Genomic DNA, 23279 nt, shown 5'->3' on the forward strand with positions numbered 1-23279 from the left:
TGAACAGAAGCTTTTCAGTTTTATGAGGTCCCATTTATCTATGCTATCTCTTAGTTGCTGTGCTGCTGGGGTTTTGTTGAGAAAGTTCTTGCATATACCTACTAACTCCAGAGTATTTCCTACTCTTTCCTGTATCAACCTTAGAGTTTGGGGTCTGATATTAAGATCCTTGATCCATTTTGAGTTAATATTGGTATAGGGTGATATACATGGATCTAGTTTCAGTTTTTTGCAGACTGCTAACCAGTTTTCCTAGCACTTTTTGTTGAAGAAGCTGCTTTTTCTCCATCATCTATTTTGAGCTCCTTTGTCAAAGATAAGTTGGTTATAGTTGTGTGGCTTCATATCTGGGTCCTCTATTCTGTTCCACTGGTCTTCATGTCTGTCTTTGTGCCAGTACCATGTTGTTTTTATCATTATTGCTTTGTAATATAATTTGAAGCCAGGTATCGTGATACCTCCAGCGTTGTTCTTTTGACTGAGTATTGCCTTGGCTATTCGTGGCCTCTTGTGTTTCCATATAAATTTCACTTTTTTTTTCAATCTCTTTGATGAATGTCATTGGAATTTTGATGGGAATTGCATTATACATGTAGATTACTTTTGGGAGTATCGACATTTTTACTATGTTGATTCTACCAATCCATGAGCATGGGAGATCTCTCCACTTTCTATAGTCTTCCTCAATCTCTTTCTTCAGAAGTTTATAGTGTCATTCACATCTTTTGTTAGGTTTACACCTAGGTATTTGATTTTTTTTGAGGCTATTATAAATGGAATTGTTTTCATACATTCTTTTTCAGTTTGCTCATTGTTACTGTATAGAAATGCTAATGATTTTATATCCTGCTATCTTGCTGTAGCTATTGATGATGTCTAGAAGCTTCTGAGTAGAGTTTTTTGGGTCTTTAAGGTATAGGATCATGTCGTCTGCAAATAGGGATATTTTGACAGTTTCTTTACCTATTTGTATTCCTTTTATTCCTTCTTCTTGCCTAATTGCTCTGGCTAGGAATTCCAGTACTATGTTGAATAGGAGTGGAGATAGTGGGCATCCTTGTCTGGTTCCTGATTTTAGAGGGAATGGTTTCAGTTTTTCCCCGTTAAGTATAATGCTGGCTGTAGGTTTGTCATATATAGCTTTTATAATGTTGAGGTACTTTCCTTCTATTCCTAGTTAAACTAAAACTTTAAATTGGTAGTGAAGACCCAGACAGGTCTCTAAAAGGAAATATCCTTTGGGACCATCACAGCATTAACACCTCCTTCCCAGGGAGGTAGGAGGAGAAGCACTGTGCTGTAAAGGGTCTGTTCCCCTGCACTGATTAAAGGAGATAGTCACCAGGCACACTGAGCACAAAAGACAAAGATCAAGTTCTCTGAATCTAAGACTTGAAAAGAAAAGACTGAACTCACTTCTGCCATCCAGAGCTATCCTCCATACAAACTGCTTTCTCAAATATCAGCAGACTCACCGCCTATCACCCCTTCCTCCTAACTATACTTACAAGAAGCACCTCTAAATGGCTGGGTAAAACTGCCTGAAGTTTAGTAAATACAAACAGGTGCTACAGCCATAGCTCACCAGGTCCCCTAGGACTCTCCCTTCCTGTCAATCAAATGGACAACCTCAACATGCCTCACATTTTCCTGCCCATTGCCACCCACTATTTCCCCACTACCAGAATGTTTTCAGTGCCCTTGAGATATCTACCAAAATCATTACTCTGAGATCACGTTCCAATCCCTATGCCTTTAAAGCCCTTCCAGATCCCCAGCTGCAGCTGACTCCTGATTCTCAGGAGTCATTGTCACTCCGTGTACCACCAACTAGATTGCATTGCAAAGCATTCAGTCACATCAAAATGCAAGCCCCCTGAAGACAAAGGCTCTGTCCAGGTTCTCTCAACATCCAGAATACTGTTTCCCTGCTCTTTACAGCCTCAGCTTCACAGGAGATACTTTTTCCTCCTTTGCCATCAAAATCAAAATTTTTTTCAAATTACCTAATAGAACACCACAGATTTAGAATTAATAGGTTCTATCTATCATAAATATCATGAAGTATGAAAAGGGTAATTCCCACAGTACACAATGAAGAAAGAGAAAAATAATACCATTCCTGGTAATATTCATTCTATTTTATAGAAGTGACGTGCTGGCTGATTCTAAAATCACAAATAAAAGCCAATTAGATCTTAAGCTAACTAAGATCTTTAAAATGAGAAAGAGAAAGAAAAAGAGCACCTATCTAGAAAGATAGTGACTTTCTTCTAGGCTTGTATTCTTTTTTTTCTGTACTTTCTGCAATAAACATAAGCATGTATTTCTTTTTCTAGTCAGAAAATGCTATTTTGAAAACATTTTAATGGAACAAATCATAAATGTTATAGGAATTTTGAGACATCTGAGAGCTATGTGAGTAGGAACAGGCAATGAGGTGGTAAGGGACAAGTAGGGTCATAAGGAACTGGCAGGTCAAAACAGGAAGAAAGGCAGAAGGAAAGGAGAGGCTCTTCACAAGCATAATCTCACCTAATCCTTGTAAGTGCTCAGGAAGCTATGTTATCCCCATTTTAAAGATGAGGAAACTGAAAAACAGTGCAACTTGTCTGGTCACACACCTTACCTAGCTAGTATTTTTTTTTCAGCTAGTTTCTGTGTTCCTCAGAGGGATCTTGGATACTTGGCCTCTAGTCCCACAAGCAAAAAAGATACTACTTTAATCTATTTTATTTATCTTCTTTATTTGTAAGACGTCATTTTTAAAAATACCAGAGGCCAGGTGCAGTGGCTCATACCTGTAATCCCAGGTACTGGAAGGCAGTCAAAGAGGGAGGGAGAGAACAAGGGTAGGAGGGAAAGAGGGAGAGTGAGAGGGAGGGAAAGCTGCTGTTTTCTTTAGAGCTAGCTTTGACATAATAAGTTTCAAATACCAAATGTCACTGATATGCAACTCTATTTTAAAACCACTAAAAGTATGCCATGCCCGTCCTGCAAAAGAACATGGGTTTTCTCATCATTCCTGATCCTGATTGGGGGTTGTTACTGTCTGATGATACACAAAAGCATCCATGGGCAACTCTTTTGGCATGTTTCTCCATCCTAGGTTTACCTCCTGTTTATTGACAATTGAAAGGTAGCAAGAAGGGCATTTAGATAAACTCAGAATTAACTTAATTGACAAGAGCTTATCTATACTTAGCCACAAGTGCATATAAGATAACAGCAGGATCAAATTCTGCTATTGTGCTGATTCAATTTACATGCTATGATTTGGTACAAACATAATCTGATAGCTCTCATATTTTGAAAGTATAATCCTTAAAAGGAAGCCAATAAATGTTTGGCCTCAGATTTTCCTCACTGTGCATTTGCTAGATGCTGAGCTGATTATTCTAAGGGACATCCTCTGGCTAGGTGAAAGCAGTCTTCCCAGCCACAAGCAGTTCATTCTGTTCATCTGATTTTATGCTCAGGAACAATATGAGATGCTGCCTTTTTAGAAGAGCAAGCAATAATACTGCATCCTAATAGACACACAGGTTTTCTTCCAAGCATGAGAGAGCAGAGCCTAGCATTAAATGGCTCTACAGAAGTCGAGAGATGAATGGGCTTTGAGTTCTCATTACTTTGCTATAAAAGTTACAGTTATAACTCTTAAGTTTGTTCACAAACACTGTCAGGGGGTTTAAAAAGTCCCAAATAACTTGGCAAACATTCACTGAGCACCATATGTGCGCACCGGGTATAGTAATACTGGGAATTCAAATATGAAACAGACATAGTTCTGCCCTTGAGAAATTTATGTAATCTAGTAATAGTAAAATATGTATAAATAGGCACCTCTTATATAATTTGGTATGTCTCAAGATACTATGGAAATGCAAAAGAGCCTACAGTAGGCAGAATAACAGCCCCAAATATGACCATGTCCTAATTCTCAGAACCTGTATCATACCTTACATGGCAATGAAGAATGAAGGGTACAGACTGACTTTAAAATAGATTATCTTGGATTAACAGGGTGAATCCAATGTAACTCATTTTAAAAAGTAAAAGAAGGCAGAAGAACAGGGAGAAAGAGATATAACAGAAGCACACTCGAGAAATGCTAGATTGCTGGCTTTGAAGAAAGGAGGGGCCGTGAGCTAAGGAATGCAGGCAGAATCTAGATTGAAAAAGGCAAGGAACAGACTGTCCTCTAGAACTTTCACAGAACACAGTACTGCCAACCTTTGCCTTGAGCCTAGTGACACCATTACACTTTTATAGAACTGTAAGCTGTCTGCATTAAGCCATTAAATGTGTAGCAATTTGTTATGATAGCGACAGAAAATTAATACACAACCCTTGGGTTGACAGATGCCATTACTTATATCAAAGCAAACTTACCAATGCTTCAACAGTCACACATACTAAGATCAAGGCCACTAAACCTGAAGCTTAATGCAGAAGCACAAATCCAAGTTATAAATGTTCACTGTATTAGATAAAGTCTCCAGTGCCTGCACCTAGAATATCCTTCACATTCTCACCAGCCAAAACTGCCATGATTTGGGAGACAAACTACTATTCTCCAATACAAGGACAAGACTACTCACAAAGAAACTGCCAGCATTACCTCTTTGAGCACTAAGGTGCCACATATACAGATACTCACACAGGCCCTCTGAAATGTCTACTCTCAGATTCTCTATAAATACAGCTTACTATGTAGTACACCATTTCAGTGTGACTCCAGAAAAAGCTATGCAATCATCTTCCAAACCATGGCCCAGGGCAGTGTTACTCCTCTGGAATTGTTCTTCAGAGGGGTCACAACACCCCAAAGTTGTCCATCAGGCCACAGCCAAAACATCAAAGGCACATGAAAAAGCACAAAGCAACTGCTTTGTTCAGGATGTGTTTGCTTACTTGAGATGACTCAAAGGAACATAACTCAAGCAAGACTGAGGCCAAAGGGGAAGGGCCACACGTAATTTAGTTATTTTCAGGAAAGCTGCACTTGAACATGGAATTCTACACCTGTGCGTAGAACCCACCAACCATCTGTGGCTTTAAATATTATCTTGTGGATTCTAGCCCCCAGCATTCTCAGGAAGGAAAGGCTTAATTCTATATGCTATGTACTAACTACTACATTATACAAAACCCAAAGTTTCATCTTACTTTTCTGAAAAACTTAGAAGACTGGCCATAATAAGCTTTTAGCTGATGAGTAAATAGTGTGCATATGACCACTTTTATAAACATGTGAGTAAGGTGTGGTGGCACAGGCCTACAATCCCAATGCTCAAGAAACTGAGGCTGAAAGATGGTAAGTTTGAGGCCAGCCTGGGCTACACAATGAGTAAAGAACCAAAACAAACCCAAAAAGAACAAAGAACATGTATGCTTCCCTCTCCTTGATTTTTTTTTTTGGAGGGGGTGGGGAGGGTGCTGGGGATCAATCCTAAGGCCTTGAGTGTGCTAGGCAAGCACTCTTACCACAGAGCTACATACCCAGCCCGTGGCTTCTGTCTTTCCTCACCCCTTCTTAGACTTATTGCCTGATATACTACTTTGCATATTGGAGCCACAGACTGTTTGAAAGCCATTCGCCTACCATCTTTGTCCTGCATCTACACCAAACAGAATACTAAGTAAAGAATCTTTGTCTAGTCTCAGGATTTCTGTGATCTTAGCTGTAATGCAGTTTCTTCGTTTCTGTCTTCCTTGGTCCATGCTGCAGCCATCACTGGTCACACTAATCCTTTTCTCTTTAGAGCTCCTCTAACCACTCAATACAATAAAGGAGGAAAGAAGTCAATATACCAGAAAGGGGAAAAAATTTCATCACTTCAGTAATTTTTAAAAAGTAATCAAATAACAAGAAAACAACCCAGTTAAAAAACAGGCAAAGGAACTGAACAGATATTTCTCAAAGAAGACACAAACAGCCAATAGGCATATGAAAAAAATGTTCACCATCAATAATCACCAGGGAAATTCAAATTAAAACCACACCAAGATATCACTTCACTCCTATTAGAATGGATATTATAAAAGAGACAAAACATAACAAATACCAGGCAGGATGGCACACACCTGTAATCCCAGCACTCAGGAGGCTGTGGCTGAGGCTGAAGCTAAGGCAGGAGAATCACAAGTTCAAGGCCAGCTTGGGCTACACAGTTAGATCCTGTTCAAAAAAAAAATTTTGTTAAGGGAGGATATAGAGAAAAAAGAACCATTCCATACTACTGGAAGCAATGTGAATTAATACGGCCATCATAGAAAACTGCACGGAGGCGCCTCAAAAACATAGAATGAGACTATATAATCTGCACACTAGATATATCTAAAGATACATATAAGATTATGATGGAGCTGAGTATATATCTGTTACAGGGTACATATCCAAAGAAAATGAAGTCAGTATGTCGGGAAGACACCTACACTCCCATGTTCATAAACAAGACATGGAAGCAACCTAGGTATCTATCAATGGATGAATGGTTTTGCAATGTGGTGTATGCATACACAGTGGAATATTATTCAACCTTAAAAAGGAATGGAATGCCAGTCACAGAAAGACAAATACCATGTAATTTTTTTTTTTATGGGCCTGGGTTTGACCTCAGGGTTTTGTGTTTACAAAGCAGGCATCTACAGCTTGAGCCACACCTCCAGTCCATTTTGCTCTGGTTATCTTGCAGGGAGAGGTAGGGGGCAGGTCTTGTGAACTAGTTGCCCAGGCTGGCTTCAAACCTCCATCCTCCGGATCTCAGCCTCCCAAGTAGCTAGGATTACAGACGTGAGCCCCTGGCACCCGGCAATAAATACTATACAGTCTTACTCATACACAGAATCTAAAGAAGTTAAACTGAGGGTGTAGTTCAGTGGTACAGTGCTTGCCTAGTATGCACAAGGCCCTAGGTTCAAACCCCAGTGCCACAAAAAAATAAAAAAGTTGATCCCACAATAGGTAGGTAGGGAGTAGGGGACAACAGGAGAGGGTGGGAAGATGCCGATCAAAGGATACAAAACTATAGTTATATAGGAGGAATAAGTTCAAGAGATCTATTATATGGATGACTAAGATTAGTAATGATATATTGCATTTTTAAAAAGGCTAGGAGTATTAAATTTTCTTGCCACAAAAATGATAGCTATGTGAGGTGATGCATATTTTAATTAGCTAGATCTAACCATTCTACAATGCATATATCCAGTTATATTTGTCACATAACAATGAGGATATGTTATGAAAAGATGCATTACGTGATTTCATCATTGTACAATCATCATCATAGCGTGCACTTTACACAGATTTAGATAGTAAAGCCTACTAAACATACAGGTATATCAGTGTGTGTCTGTGTGTCTGTGTGTGTGCGCGCGTGTGCCTAGGGCCATGATGAACAGAATATATGACACCAAATCAAGCAAAGAGAAAATGATGCCATTAGGAGATGCAGTACATGAGATGTGTGAGGCTGCTGCCAGCGTAACATGCATAGTTTTAGAGTAAACATCTTTTGTGTAAGTACAAAAAGCATACTCTAAAACAATGATTAAAAGCATAGTACGGTGTACATACATAAACCAGTAACACAGTATTTATTGCCATTACCAACTATTATGTACTTCACATAATCATATGTGCTATACTTTTATAGGACTGGCTCTGGTTCCAACCACATGTGGGGACAGGATATTTTTAGCTCCACTATAATCTTGTAGGACCACCTTCATGTAGACCATCTGCTGTTGACCACAATGTTATGTGGCACATGACTGTACCTAAAAACGTCACGGTGAAACAGGATAAATACATGTAATTTTACCTGTCAATTTAAAATAAAATTTTTAAAAATACAGATAACCAATCAAAAATCTGGTGCTTTCATTTGTTCATTGGTGTCCGTTAATCAAAGAATGAGTTTGGGTGTTTGTTTTTAATAGATTTCAATTTTTTTCCCATAAAAGTCCAAAACAGATTAACTTTTAGAACAAAGAAACAGCAGTATTCCTCTAAACAGTTAGGCAGGTTGGCAGCTAAAGGGAAACATAAAATGTTATTAGCTATGATTTGCCCAAACACCAGGAAATACCTACAGGGACCGCTGGCTTCCCTTCCGGGAACATGAACAAAGGCAAAGCTGCTGTTTGAGTACAGCCAGCTCTTCATTCTCAATGCTCTCAGAACTGTTCTCCAACCCCCAAGCAAAAACAAACAAAAAAATAGGCTAATTAAAAATCAGTGGAGGGGTAGGGGCATGACTCAAGGGTTAGAGGGCCTACCTAGCAAGCACAAAGCCCTGAGATCAAACCCCAGTACTGCCCAAAAAATAAACATTCAATGGAAGTATTTTGACAGATCGAAGGAATAAGCTATACATAGAGAATCAATCCTATAGAAGAAACTATACATCCTAAATTCTGTGCATGATTCAGAAGATCAATTCCCAGAAAAGTTCTACAGTTCCCTGACAGTCTGAATACAGGAAGACTAGAGGACACAGGATACGCTCACAAAAGTCATCATCATTTGCTCTTTCCAGCCATCTGGTTTGCTAAACCTGCATTCCTAACTTGTAAAAGCTACCAGAGTACCGTATTTTGTGATGAAAACTTACAAAATGGCATACCTGCTTATATAATAAACTTTTCAAAGCTCCAAACACAAATACCCCCCACATTCACTCAGTCACTAACAAAGAACTACCAAGTCTAACTTTGGGCAACAGAGGTCCCCAACTCAGTTACTTTCTAAGAACTACAACCTCACAGCTCTCCTAGGAGATGTGCAAGACAAAGAACTTACCATTCTTTGCTAGGGATCATGCTACAGTTCAGATGGTGAATGTCCTTCAAAGGCCCATGTGATAATGTTCACCAGTTTGGCACTACTGGTGGGTAGTAGAACCTTTAAGAGGTGGGGCCTAATGTGAGCCTTTAGGTCATTGGGGGCATGCCACTGAAGGGGATGGGGGCACCCTGGCCCTCTCCTGACTCTCTTTTGCATTCTAGCCAAGAAATGAACTGTTTTAGTCCACACATGCTCCCACCATGATGTGCTGCCTTGCCACATGCCCAAAGTAATGGGCCAATTGACCATGGACTGGAATTTCCAACACAATGAGCCAAAATAAATCTTTCTCTTAACAAGTTACTTGGTTCAGGTATTTTGTTAGAGCAAAGAAAAGCTGACTAACCCAGATCCTTTCTACCCTGGATCTGCTTTTTTTTTTTCCTTATACCCCCATTAACAGCAGCTAAGGATAATAAGGATCCACTACAAAGATTAAGAAAGAGAAAAATTCACAGAATGTAATGGATGGCTTTCCAACCAACCTATACTATGTTAAGTGTCACCAGGTTACTAGCTTTTTTGTTTGTTCTTTCTTTTTTTTTGGTGGTACTGAGGTTTGAACTCAAGGCCTCTCACACTTGTTAGAAAGGTGCTGTACCACATGAGCCATGTCCCCAGCTCTTTTTGCTTAGTTTTGTTTTAGCTTCCGATAGGGTCTCAAGTTTCTGCCTGTGCCTTGGACCACAATTCTATCTCTACCTCCTAGGCAGCTGAGATTACAGTAATGACCCACCACACCCAACGTGGTTTTGAGATAGGGTCTTGCTAACTTTTTGCCCAGGTGGGCCTCAAACTGTGATCCTCTTAGCTCTACCTCTCAAATAGCTGGGATTACAGGCAAACACCACCATGCCTGGCCCATCAGAATTCTTTTTCTACAGGAACAGGACACAAACTTTTAGGTAAATCTAGTGGAATCAGCTACAGGTCCAAAAGCATAACCAATTTCTATCCCTCTACTTTGCACTTTAATCAGGTTACTGGGAAAGCAGAAAGATATTTAAATCATGGGAAACACTAACACAGGTTTCATGTTTACAACTCATACAAATTTATATTAAATTGTGTCTTCATGCTCAATGGAAGTGACAGTGTAACACTGACCTTTTCTTTATCAAGTGGCTCACAAAAGACCACTGTCACTACCAGTCAAAATAACTAAACATTTCAATCCTGGAGAGACACAATTTTCCCATTTATCAAACACACCCTAATATTTAACTCCACATGCTGGCACCTGATACACTTTACCTCACTTTATCATTTGCCAGAATCTCCCAATCCTTTCTGCAATGCTGACAAACTGAGACGGAGTACTGAGGGCCCTACCAGGACTGCTTGGCCCTTGGCCTACAGAAGAAGCATGCAAGGTGGCTTAGTGTCTTCTCTTGGGAGGCAGGCTGGCAGAGACTTTGCAGTGGTCAAACCTTGGTTGGAGCTCTGCTGCTCTTATCGTTGCATCACTTAGGGCAGTGGTTTCCAATTGATTTTTGCCCATGGGACATTTGACAAGGTCTGGAGACATTTAGTTGTCGTAACTGGAGGGGGCGCTATTGGCATCCTATGGTGTACAAGATGCAGCCTTATCCTGCAATAGAGAATGTAACACTACATGGTTCTGATGATGCACACTGCAAAGTGAACTGAACTCTGAAATAATCGATTTTAACAATTCCCTCCCCACAAACTCTAGTTAAAGGAGGATGTCCTGTTAGTGTTTAGCAGAACAGCTACTCAGCTTTGTAGTGTCCCACAGATGAGCAGATTGGAGTGCGGGCTAGGTACCCACCATAACTCACATGGAGTTGAACACACACTGAGCTGACCCAGGTCTGCACACTCATACACTGGGATGACTACAGGCTAGTGTTATGCACGGGTGGCTCGTCTTCATCCTCAGAGAGCACATAAGCCGGGACATGTTCCCTATGGGGGAACTTGCCCCAGAATGCGCTTCTGTGGGCTTGAAGCAGCAGTCCTACACACTGAGAGTTCCGTTGACTCCTCCAGTGCTGTGCTGGGAGGTTGTCTGGTTTCTCCCCACATCCACACCCATACCATGTTTGTCTCTGACAGATCCTGTCAGTGCTCAGATGACTGATTAATTCCTTTTGGGGTCTGTTTCAGCTAAGAGTGATCATTTCTGGCACAGAGTATCACTCAATACAAGTAAAGCCCATGTATAACTTTGTTCCTGCCCTGCTAAAGGCTCCAGTTGCATGTGTGAAAGTCTCAGCCTGTTCACTAAGGAATGAATCATAGAAGAAGCCTTCTGCCTACAATGGCAAACCTCCAATATTCAACACTGGGCAAGAATCCTTTAACATACCTTCCTGAGTTTTGAAAGTATTTTCAAGAAGGGTGTGGTGGCACACATCTGTAATCCCAGCATTCAGGTAGAAGGATCATGGTCAGAGGCCAGCCTGGATTACATTGTGAGAACTTGTCCCCAAAAAGCCAAAAAACACGGGGTGTGGTAGCTCACATCTGTAATCTCAGCTACTTAGGAGGTGGAGATCAGGAGGATCTTGGATTGAGGCCAGCCTGAACAAACAGCAAGACCTTATCTCAACCAATAGCTGGGCATGGTGGTGTTGTCAGTCTTCTCAGTCACTTGGAATATGTAAATAAGAAGACCCGAGATCCAGGCCAGCAAAGCAAAACACATGAGACCCTACTTGTAAAATAACTAGAGCAAAAATGGCTACAGGCATGGCTCATGCCTTGCTAGTGTATGCCTAGCAAGCTTAAGGCCCTGAGTTCAACCCCCCTGGACTGCCAATCATATACACACAACACACGCACACAAGCAGGGATGGGGCTGTAGTTCAACAGAGCTTGCCTAGCATGTGTCAAGCCCTGGGTTCCATCCTCAATAAACAAACAAATAAAAAAACACAACTACACGGTAGTCTATAGAATTCATGTCCTACTGGCTTCTAAAAATCATCTTCAAAGTAAAATGTAACCAATAACTGAGACAGTTCTCCAAGCCTAAAAACTCTTATCACAAAGCAATATGCCCATACAATCTACTGATCTGTTCCCATTTCATCACTGGGCTGTGTGACTGCTTTGCGGGCACCTTTCAGTTGATGGGCACCTTTCAGTTGAAGGGCACTAAAATCCCTGGAGGGGACAGTTATGATTCCTTTCTTATGTGGTGGACAGGATGTCAAATCCTCCAACAGATGGCTCCATCAACTGATGGGCAGGTTAATTTTCTTCCTACCAACTGTCAGGGTGAAACAGAGCTAGAAAAATAGAGGAAAGAGATAAGCAGGAGGAAATTCTCACTAAATGAAAGCAATATCCTTGCACCCATGGTCTTTGTGTACTGCTTTATCTTCTTTTCCCTGGTGCTTCACTTTGATCCAAATAACTTAACTATCTAAACCAGCTAAAATGTGTAACTTACGATAGTGGAGGAAATGTGGATTTACAGGTAAGGTTGAGATCACAAGGAGTTATATCATAGCTAAGTCAACAAGTCCAGCTCACTTAATCACTCCCCTTACTGGTTCTTCTCTAAGTACTGAACTCATAATCAAACTGCTAGTTGCCAGGTCCGCAGAGAAAAGTCTCTTCATGTAGAGAGTCTACAGGAAGAAAATGGAGTCTGGCTCCATTTTCAATGTTTGACTCCTGACAACTAAGCCCTACCACTGCTGATCTTCCCTTCTAAGCAAGCTGATAAAAAGGCCTGGGGCTCTCTTCTCTGGCAGCTGCAAGAAATTCAAACCACCCCTCAGCAGTCCATGAAGTCAAGCCAGCCTCATGTCCCTGCTCTCTCAAGACACTTCTGGTGTGCTTAAGAGCCTGCCCTGCTCTCCCCAAGAGCTTTGTTATGTGGAATAAGCCTTTACACATCTCTTGTGTACTGTGTGGGCTCATCACTCTTCGACGTATTAACCAAGCTCTGGAAAGAGTCCATCCTATAAAACAAGTGTAATAACATACTCTCCCTATCTAGCCAGTAGGATCAATGTGGGGATCAAAACAAGTAGGAGCCCCATTTTCCTCTCCCAAAACTCAGCTCTGCTCCTCTGTTCTCCTTCCAACTCCCTTCAGTTTCTGTCTTGAAGTTACTAATTCACTAAAACAAACCCATCTAACTTTCTTCAGCACACAAAGACCATCCCTGGTATAAGAAGCATTCACAGAGGATTCAGTAACCATTCTCTGGAGTTACCTATATAAACTAGTTAATACCAATCAAAAATTTGCCCCCAAAAATTCCTTCCTCTTCCATTGTATTCAAGATCACACTTACCCAAACCAGCCAAAAAAACAAGGAACATTTTCTTATCACAGAGAAGCTGGAACACTGGAAAACCATGACCTTGAAATAATAACAAAGAATTTTCTCATGAGATCAGTGATATTAACACGGGATTTGAGATAGATTGTGACTAGACACACTAATGAAATGTGTCAAGGTTTAGAAGATCTCCATAACTTAGCGAACCTATACTTTTCCAAATGAGGAACTACTATGCTACACAACCTTGCCTAGATAAAAGATCCATTCAAAGTACAAACTAAATCAATAAATTTTAAGGTAACAAAGTAAATGGTTGCAGATTCCAAACTGCCAGCTAACCTTTAACCTTTAATAAACTACCATTTGTCAAGTTTTTGACATAGTATGAAAGAATATCCATAGTATCTACAAAGGCAATAGAACAATACTCCTTCCAACAGCATCTGTGTAAGACATACTCCAAAAGACTCACTGCAGAAACACAAATGAGTTTCTAGATGCCTTCTACTAACCAGATATTAAAGACATAATAAAAAAATTTTCATTAGGTTTTTTGTTTTGGAGGTTTTAGTTTTTATTTTTAAAATGTCAGATTAACATAATGAGTATGTTATAATGTTATTTTAAAAGTTGGTATTGTTGAATGAGCAATTCTAATTCCTAATATGATCTCTACAGATATAAACAAAACTGAGGTACACAAGAATTTTTTTTTAGATGGAATTCACATACCATAAAATTCACCACAAGGTTGTACCATCACTTCGACTATCTAGTTCCAGAACATTTGATCACCCTATAGAGAAACCCAACCTCCATCCTCCCCTCCCCACAATCCCTTGGTAACCACTAACCCACTTGTCTCTGGATTTCTCTACTGGACATTTCCCATAACTGGAGTCATACTACAAACAGCCTTTTGTGATTTGACTTTTTTCACTCAGCATGAAATTTAGGGTTCACACTATAGCAGATACCTAGTACTTCCCTTCTTTTTTATAGCTAAATCACATTCCATTAAGCAAGTATACAATACTTTGTTGGTCCATTCATCCACTAGCAGACCTTGGTGTTGTTTCTACCTTCTGACTATTGTGAGTCATGTTCTCAATTCTCTTAGGCACAGACTTAGGAGAAGTAGAGCAACTGAGTCACATGGTAACACTTATGTTTGACTTTTTAAAGAACTGCCAATCTGTTTTCCACAGTGATGCCCCATTTTACACCCCACCAGCAATGTACAAGGGTTGTCAGTAATTTTTAACAACCTAACAAGGGCCTGAGACCAAAAAGTTTAAGAACTGCTGTGCTAGGTTGAGAGGATTTTGAGATAAAAGATGGTCCCTTCATCAATGGGGTCACAATGTACCGTAGGAGCTTAGGCTCAGAGACAGAATCAAAATGCGCCACTAAGAGCTTCTGAGACAAAACAGGCATGGCTTTCCTATCCCCTGCCCAGAAGCCTTGTACTTCCTCTCTATCACTGTTGTTCTCTGCCATTACTGCCCCCACCCTATCTCCCATTCTACCTTACTTTCTTCCTCAGTGTCTTTTTTTCCCCCTGTAGCCATGGCTTTCCATAAAAGACTGCCTACTGCAGGTATCACTTGCTGTACTTACTAGGTTCCACTCAAAGCACCTGTCCTAGTCTTCATGCCTTCACCTTTCTCTCTTCTTGATCCTGAGAACCTCTTCCGCTAATAAACACGTGGCTCCTAAAGTCTAAAGGGGAAACTTTCTGTAAGTTAGGTTTGCGATATTTACTACATCTGTGAAGTGGAAAAACCTAAAACCTAACTATACTAAAAGCAAGTCTCGATGATTTTTAGAGAGAATAACTTCCCTAAACTTCAATCCCCTACAAAATTCAAACAAGATTCCTTACTACTGAAACACTGAAAAATAGCCACTGGAGAAGTACAACTGCAGAATTAAGACTGTGCCTTTCACGTCCAGGAATATCTTCTTTTTTTGGGGGGGGGTAATTTTACAGTAATTCAGTCAAAAACAAAGTTTCTCTATATAAATTTGAACTGAAATAAAGTATAAACCATATGGCTTATGTGACAGGCAGAATAATGACACCCCTAAGATATCTGCATCCTAATCCCCAAGAACCTATGAATGTTACTTTATATGGGAGAGGGGCATTAAAGACTGCAGATGAAATTAAAATTACTGGTCAGCTGGCCAAAAGAGATTATCCTGATTTTCCAGGTGGGTCCCTAATCACCTGACTATAGCTGGCTTTAAAAGATGGAGGAAGGGGCTGAACCCAAGGAATATGAGCAACTTCTAGAAGCAGGGAAACAGATTCTTTCCCAGATGCACGAAAAGGAGCACAGCCTTTTTTTTTCTTTCTTGGCAGTACTGGGGTTTAGACTCGGGGCCTTGAACTTGTTCTGCAGGTGCTCTACCACTTACACCATACCCCAGCCCTTTTTGCTTCATTTTTTGTGTGAGGTCAAGTTTGTTGTCTGGGAGCAATTTCAGACTTTGATCCTCCTACCTATGCCTCCCAGTAGCTGGGATTATCGGCACATGTCCAGGTTACTAGTTGAGATGGGGGGGTGTCTTTTTGCCTAGATTGGCCTCAAACCTCTGTCCTCCTTATCTCCACCTCCCAAGTAGCCAGCCAAGCACAGCCTATCGACAGCTCTATTTTTGGTCACTGAGATCAAGTTCCAACTCCCAACCTAAAATCCTATAAAGTACTAAATGTGTGTTTAATAACCACTAACTTGTGGTAATTTGTTATGTGAGCAATAGAAAACTAATTAATACAATTTAATCTTTTTATTTTAGAATTTATACTTCTAAGAAGTGTCCCCATTTTGTAGGACAGGGGCACTGACCTATACACACTCTTCCTCTTGAGCATTTCCACTCCCTTCTTAACAGTTTGAACTCTTATTCTTAAGCTCCTTTTTTTTTTTTTCAGTCAAATGACAAGCACAGAAACTACTCAGTACCTCTGAGTAGCAAGTGTGGACAACATGCTTTTGTCTACTCTACATTCTTGTTTTAGCAATCCAAAATCCCTCCCCCATGGGCTGTGACTTCACTTTTGTCCAGCTCTATCTCTGGTATATTTACCTGTTTTTTTCAGAGATCTGTGTCTTAGGTCCTCTAGTATGCTGTATTAAATAATCTAGAATGCATACCTGACAGAACAAGAAACAAATACTACCAACTGGCTCAATTAGGATATAGTACTGCCTGCAATTACAAAACATCTCAGCACCATTTCTTGGTTCAAAGTACCATTTGTCATTACATGACACATAATGCAGACATTATTTTACTGCAATAAAAAAATTAATATGTACTCATTTGTCACAAAAGATAGATGAGAAATACAATCCTTGTGACTGACCACGATGAGCAATAGGGCACTCTGTTAAAACATTCATATTGGTCTATCACATTCTCACAGAGCAAGCTTCTGTTAGGAGACATCTGTGTTCTGACTGAGAAATTCGAAGGGTGAGCCACCCAGGAACAATGTCAAGTGCATTAAAAATTAATGAGAAAAAAAACAACCTCATGGTCATACTTCACCTCTAGTTTCATAGGCTACATAGTATATATACTCCATATAAACAACTTACTAAAACTTCTAGGTCCCACCATTTGTTCTAAAAAGGGAAGAATCAAAAATAAGTCATTCAGAGCCAAGCAAGGTGGCTCACATCTGTATCAGGAGGTAGAGGTAGGAGAATCATGGTTCAAGGCCAGTATGGGCATAAAGTTAGTGAGACTTCCATCTCACATATCTCAACCACCAAGCTAAGCACGGTGGCCCACATCTGTCATCCTAGCTACACAGAAGTCATGCTCAGAAGGACCAGACGAGGCTGTCTAGTACTTCTAAAAAAAAAAAGCAACTCTGTATGTCCAGAATTCTGTGGGCAAAAACAACCCAAAAGGACTTTAACTGGGGAAACTAATTTAATAAGCTGTTACCTTTTACTATAAAATGTTATAAACATATAATTATTTACTGTTTCCAATTCATTGCCAATTTTTATAAAACTTTACAAAATGACACTATCAACTACATGTCCTATACAATCACCATGTTTTTTAAAAAATTATTTTCATAGGACATTATAGAAAACAAATTCATAGTCATAAAGAGGCATTTGGTTCCGCTTCCCTATACAAGCAGACCTGAAATTCAAAGTAGAATACACACCACCCCACCCTCAGGATATGCGGGGAGGAAGAGACACCCAATCCATTCCCTTCTACCACTCAACATGCTAGGAAGCAAGGACTCCACAAATGACAACTGTTCTGAGAGCTCCAGTGCACTTACTGTGCCCCAAGTCTAGGCCACATGCTCTGCATGCCTCGTCCCATTAATCTGCCAACAGCTCTAGGTGGTAGTTTCATTATCCCTACTTTGTAAATTAGGGGATAAAGTGACAGGGTGTGACCATCTAAAACCACACCCAGTGAGAAAGAAGCTGGGCCAGAATTACACCTCAAGTATGCCAGCAGCTAGCTGTCTTCTGAAACTTTTTGTAAGCTTTCTCAAAACATCTTAAATTCTTCCTGGATTTAAAACTCCTTTTTCTTTACTACCTAGCAAAAGAAATAAAAGCATGAATAAAAATAACCATAATTATAAGCAGTGTTTCAATTCTCTATGACAAGAGACATACAATTAACTGTTAAGGAGAACAAAAGGAAGCCATGTTAGAAGTGGACCCTCTCCCCCTTGAAGGTGACTTACTGGAAACTCTCTACCCAGGCCTGAAGAAAAATAGACATCCGCCTTTAGCCATTTACTAGAAACTACCCACCTGGCCTAGAAGAAATTACTCGCTCTTCCTTGGAATCTAGAGCATTGAGGATTTTCCTGCCTAATAACCTTCCTGGGACTTCTCTACCAACCTTTTATCTATCCCCAGTCTGTAAGCAGCTAGGGGCTCCAGCTCTCTTGCTGGGGACCCCCTTCACAGGACCACTTCTCCACAATAGACCCAGTGCTACCACTGAATTATCTGTCTCCCCACCTATCCATTCTGCACCTCTTTTAGTCTAACATTGACAAACACATAATGGCATATGTAGGAGGCAGGGGGAAAAGGAAAGGTTAATTCCCAGAAAAAATAGGAGCCAGAGTAGGCCAAGGCTGGCTAGCTGAAGAGTCTGCAGTCTTTGAAGGACAGCAGTGAGAGAAATGGCCTAAGGCATAGATAGGGCCGTATTTCATTGCCTTTACAAGCCAAGGACGCACAGGGGCTGGTTTCAGAGAGAGACTGGTATTAGCAGCCTTTAGCTGACACAATATCATCAGTCATTCATCGCACAGATATCGCATTCCTCGCTGTCTCAGCACTGAACATTACTGACATGATCCACAAAGAGTCGCTGCTTTGAAGAGATACAGTGGTGTGACAGGGGAGGAAACCCAACCCTTTTTAAAAACCTCACAGGACAGCAAGTAAAACAAGCAACCTAACAGACAATCAATAATGAACGTTTAAGAATTTCTACCCACAGAAAAGTATCATAGGACACTGTTATATATAAAGTATAATAAGGCACTTCATATCACCTGGCCAAGTCTCTGAAATAACTGCACAGAAGTTAAAATAGAGCCAGAAAAGATTACTTACCATTATCACCCAGGTTTCACAATTAGCTAAGTTGTTGTAATAGTCAGACTTTTCATCACTGTGACAAATACCGGAGAAAAATCAACTTACAAGGAGGAAAGATTTATACTGGCTCAAGGTTTCAGTCCATAGTTGGCTGGCTTTGTTGTTTCTGGGCATGGTGAGGCTGGACATCAGGGCAGAAAGCGTATGATAGAGAAAGCAACTCATCTCATGGTGGACAGGAAGCAGAGAGAAAGAGAGAGAAAAAGAAAGAGGGCAGGGCAAGACATCCTTCAAAAACATGCCCCAGTGACCCACTCCCTCCAACCAAGACCCATCTTCCACAGTTCCACCATCTCCCAACAGTCTATTCAAATTGTGAATCCGTTGATGGACTAGTCCACTAATGACAGCAACGCCCTCATGATTTAGTCACTTCCCAAAAGCCCGACCTCTGAACACTGCTTGCATCAGGTACCAAACCTTCAATGCATAAGTCCCTTTGAGGGACACTCTTATCCAAAACATAACTGTTTACAATGATAATTTTCAATTTAGACTTCATACGTAACTTGTCTGCAGGCACACAGCAAATATAGATGACTATAGGTGAGGATACACAATGGATGTCATAGAATTTACTTACCTTCTTTGAGCATATGCCCTCATTAGCGAAATGCGATTTGTTGTAAAGTCTCTATGAACTAAGGCAGTCAATGATTCTCAAACTTCAAGGCAAATCATCTAGGCAATTACTAAAACTGCAAGTTCTCCAGTCCTATCCCTGCAAATTCTGATTCAGAAATCAGAATGCCCACTCACCCAAGAAATTCTGATGCAGATGTGTATAGGTCAGAAGTTGCCTGTAAAATTTAGTTACACAAGGTCTAAATTCAAATGTACTTAATTAACATATTTGATTTAGTCATCATTAATCTAATAAAAATTTTGATTAGAAATCAACATTTATGAGGTCCTAAAAATACTGATTAGAAATCAGTGTTTATAAAGTCCAATGTATTGGCCTCACATGCATTTAAAATGTATACGTACATTTAAATGTATTTAAAATACATTTTAAATGTATTTCTGCTTTCTGTGAGAAGTAGAAAAACAATTACACTTTAGTGTACTTAATTCAGAAACACATTCCCACTGCAAATTTTCATGTATCTTCAGCTCACTTAAGTGGCTGGTTCAGCAAATTAATGAAAATCTCAGGCAAGATAAACTTACCATGGGAAAGCCCCAACTCAGTAGTTTTCACAAAAGGGTTTATTAAACCAAGAACTTATTTTCTTAATTTATATTTTCACAATTCTTTCCCTAAAAAGTTGAAATTTTGGAATCCTGTGTTTTTAAAAAGCAAAAATCCAAGTTTTCAGGGATTACAGAAATAGTTCTCATTAAAACTTGTCCACAGTTCCCCTTGTCAGATCACAGCCTCCCTAAAATGGGCCTTTATCCTTGGCTTCTGAAAACATGCTAACAATAAATCTACCACTGAAACTAAACATTCATACCCTTAGTAGTTCTAGAATGCTTCCTAAGAGATGAAACACATCCATTGTTCTTGCTCTATACTTCTGTTCCACAACACGCAATGTGGTAATCAATACTGGCAGTTACTAGCTAATCTTGTTCACAGAATTGTGAAAGAATGTTACTACCTGAATATTTGTTAGTCCAGACTGATTTTTACATGTTGTCACTGAACTACTTCCAGAGCAAGCCAGGTAGATTTCCATGATGTCATATATTTGCAGAAAGTTCCTCATAAGTAACAGGTGGGTTACTGCTGCTCCCCTCTGTGCACAAGAAAAATGGAAAAACCTGAATGACATCTCAAGATCAGTGGTGGTAAGCAGCAGTGAAAGCATGCCAGCCTGGAGCCCTGCTCACTCAGCCCTGCTAAGCCTCCTGCTAGCTCCTGATGTTGAATAACTCTGAGCCTTGGTTAAGGAGAGCCAAGGAAGATGTCCTGAGGCCCCCGAGGGATCTATGCCTTATGATTTTGACTATATCAAAAGCCAAGGAAGATGTCCTGAGGCCCCCGAGGGATCTATGCCTTATGATTTTGACTATATCAAAAACCTTCTATTTTAATCACCCAAAAGAAATAGTATGGCACTTCTATGCCACACTGCCCGGGCACAGTGGGCCTACCCTGCCTGACTTTAGCAGGCCTGCAGTGGAGCAATCCAAGGGTCACTTAGATCCTTTGAATTGCAGTGCCACTAGGGGACACTCAAAATACCATGAAATGGGGATGTAGGATGTGGACTGTCCACCACAAACAGGGATAGGTTTTACTAGCAGAGATGTGCACATGTATGACATCTGAAAAGAATGTAAAATTTCACCTACCATGTCAGCAAAAGTAAAAAGAGCACATACTCAATGAACATTTGGTATGTTAAAAAGACAAGAGTGGCAGAAAAGTTTAAGATAGTTTTATGTAAGAAAAACTGAGAAAAGCTTATCCATTCAATTGAAAAGCCTCAAAATTAGGAAAAAAAAACTGTAATTATTCCATTTTAGTGACACTCTGCAAACGAGAAACACTGAAACAGAGTCAATAAATAAATGCCAGAGATGAGGATGGAACGTAAAGCCCAGAAAATGTGTACAACTCACCCAAGGTCACACAGTCTAATACTAAGAACAGTCTCTAGATTTCTGCTAGGTGTTTTTCCACTACACAGAGGACTCCCGGGATAAGCAGGTTTCATCTTTAGTATAATGACCTCCAGCAAGACGCCACAGCCTCACCTGTAATCAATCCCAGTTTCTAGCCTTGCTTAGTACTTCAAGTCTCCCTAACAGGAGCGCCTAAATAATTCCTCCAATGGTCTTCACCAGTTTCTTTCTAACAGCATTCTTTCTAAGTATTAGCAAGGTCCTCAGGTCAGCATCTACACTCCCAAGTTTTTAAAGGGTACAGGAGAGGGGCAATATGTGACATTATTCTATCTTGTTACTCAGGAGAATGTGTAAAATCAGAAGGCCCTTGAGTGTAGTAGGCTTAGCTAAATGAAATCTTTTACATCTGGTAATTCAGCCATGCCTTTCTCTGGTTTAGGAAAATTGCTTTCAAACTGCAGACCTGTGAGGCTCTCCAAGGAAAGGGGCACACTGACACTGACTTGTTTGTGCACCCAAACAAGCATGTCCACCCCCAGGTGGCACCACTGAAGACAAACAAGGAAGATGTTCTTTAATATGGGACTTCTGCAGAGAAGCCACCTCTAGGAAGCTAGCCTCTTTCAGAATTGCACTTTAGAGACTTATAAACTGTTTGTTGATCCTGTAAAGTTCTGGTCTTTATAAATGTTACTAACCAAAATTAGTATTGGTTACTAATAATACTAATGATGTTACTAACCAATATTTACTGAGGATTTACTCTGTAACAAGCACAAGGTATTTGCTTTGTATCTTACTATTTCATTTGATCCCAAAGCAATCTCATGTGGTAGCTATTTCTTATCCCCATTGTACACTAAAGGAAGTTAACTCACAACTGGCATCAAGTGGAGCAAGGACTCTAAACTGCAGGTAGATTGAATGTTAGACCCCAGCTTTCCCTGGGCCCCTAAATCTTCCTGGCGTTCTGTGGCAACTTTAAGAATAAAGACAGCCGATGGCAGTGGGAAGTAGTCCATCTTAGGACAGAATTCTGGTGTCCTCAATATTTAAAATACTGCCACCAACCTTATTTAATTAAGCATAGGACTAGCATATGGAAGTCTCAAAGTTGCTTGAAGATATTTTATAGAATATCAACTGCTCTATATTTCTTTAGAGAAAGCTTATAGTTACTAATATTGATGGCTATGGTAACATTTCATCTTACATCTTTGATGTATTCTTTCACTATATAGATTCATGACAACTAATGAGAACTAACTGGTTTGGAGGTTTCCTTTGCCATCATGTAGAATAATGTAAAGAAATCAGATGCAAACTACTGAAATTAGGGGAAAAAAAAAAAAACAATTGTTATGTCCTTGCCTTTAACCTTCCCTTCCAATATAGCCTACTTACCAGAACCCAACAAATGACTAAAATCTCCAACTTGGAGGCTGAGGCAAAAAGCTCTCAAGTTCTAGGCCAGCCTGGGCTACATAGAAGACAATGTCTCAAACAAGAGCAACAACAACAAAAAAAACCTCCAACTTGGCTTGGGGGCGTGATACCTCAAATGGTAAGAATGCTTGTCTAAAGTACTCAAGATCTAGGTAAAATCCCTTGTACTACAAAAAATAAATAAATAAATAAACAAACCAAAAAAAAAAAAAAAAAAAAAAAAAGCCCTCCAACTTAATCACATCAGTGCCTTGCTGCAAAACCTCCCTCACTGACTAGAGACTAGAGCTCAAATTCCCTAGCCTTCCACATGCTTCAGCCAACTTCACTCTTCCCTTTTACCTCTCTCTACACAAACCTTAACAGCAGCCGGATTGCTCATTCTCTGAAACACGTTTCAACTTCAGTTCATGTAGGAAACAGTAACTGAGCACCTAATACACGCCACTTACTC

General features: G+C 40.1%; 1 long non-coding RNA gene and 1 pseudogene across 1 annotated transcript; both read right to left on the bottom strand.

Moving 5' to 3' along the window:
* Positions 1-23279, bottom strand: part of LOC141417463 (junctional cadherin 5-associated protein-like) — a 240078-nt pseudogene that overhangs the window by 122865 nt on the left and 93934 nt on the right.
* LOC141417464 (uncharacterized) lies at positions 1084-22997 on the bottom strand. Its single transcript, XR_012442026.1, has 3 exons — positions 14745-22997; positions 13134-13202; positions 1084-10448 (listed from the first exon to the last, which is right to left on the bottom strand). It is a non-coding gene; the product is annotated as an uncharacterized lncRNA (long non-coding RNA).

This window comes from Castor canadensis, chromosome 15, assembly GCF_047511655.1.
Source record: "Castor canadensis chromosome 15, mCasCan1.hap1v2, whole genome shotgun sequence".
NCBI lineage: Eukaryota > Metazoa > Chordata > Mammalia > Rodentia > Castoridae > Castor > Castor canadensis.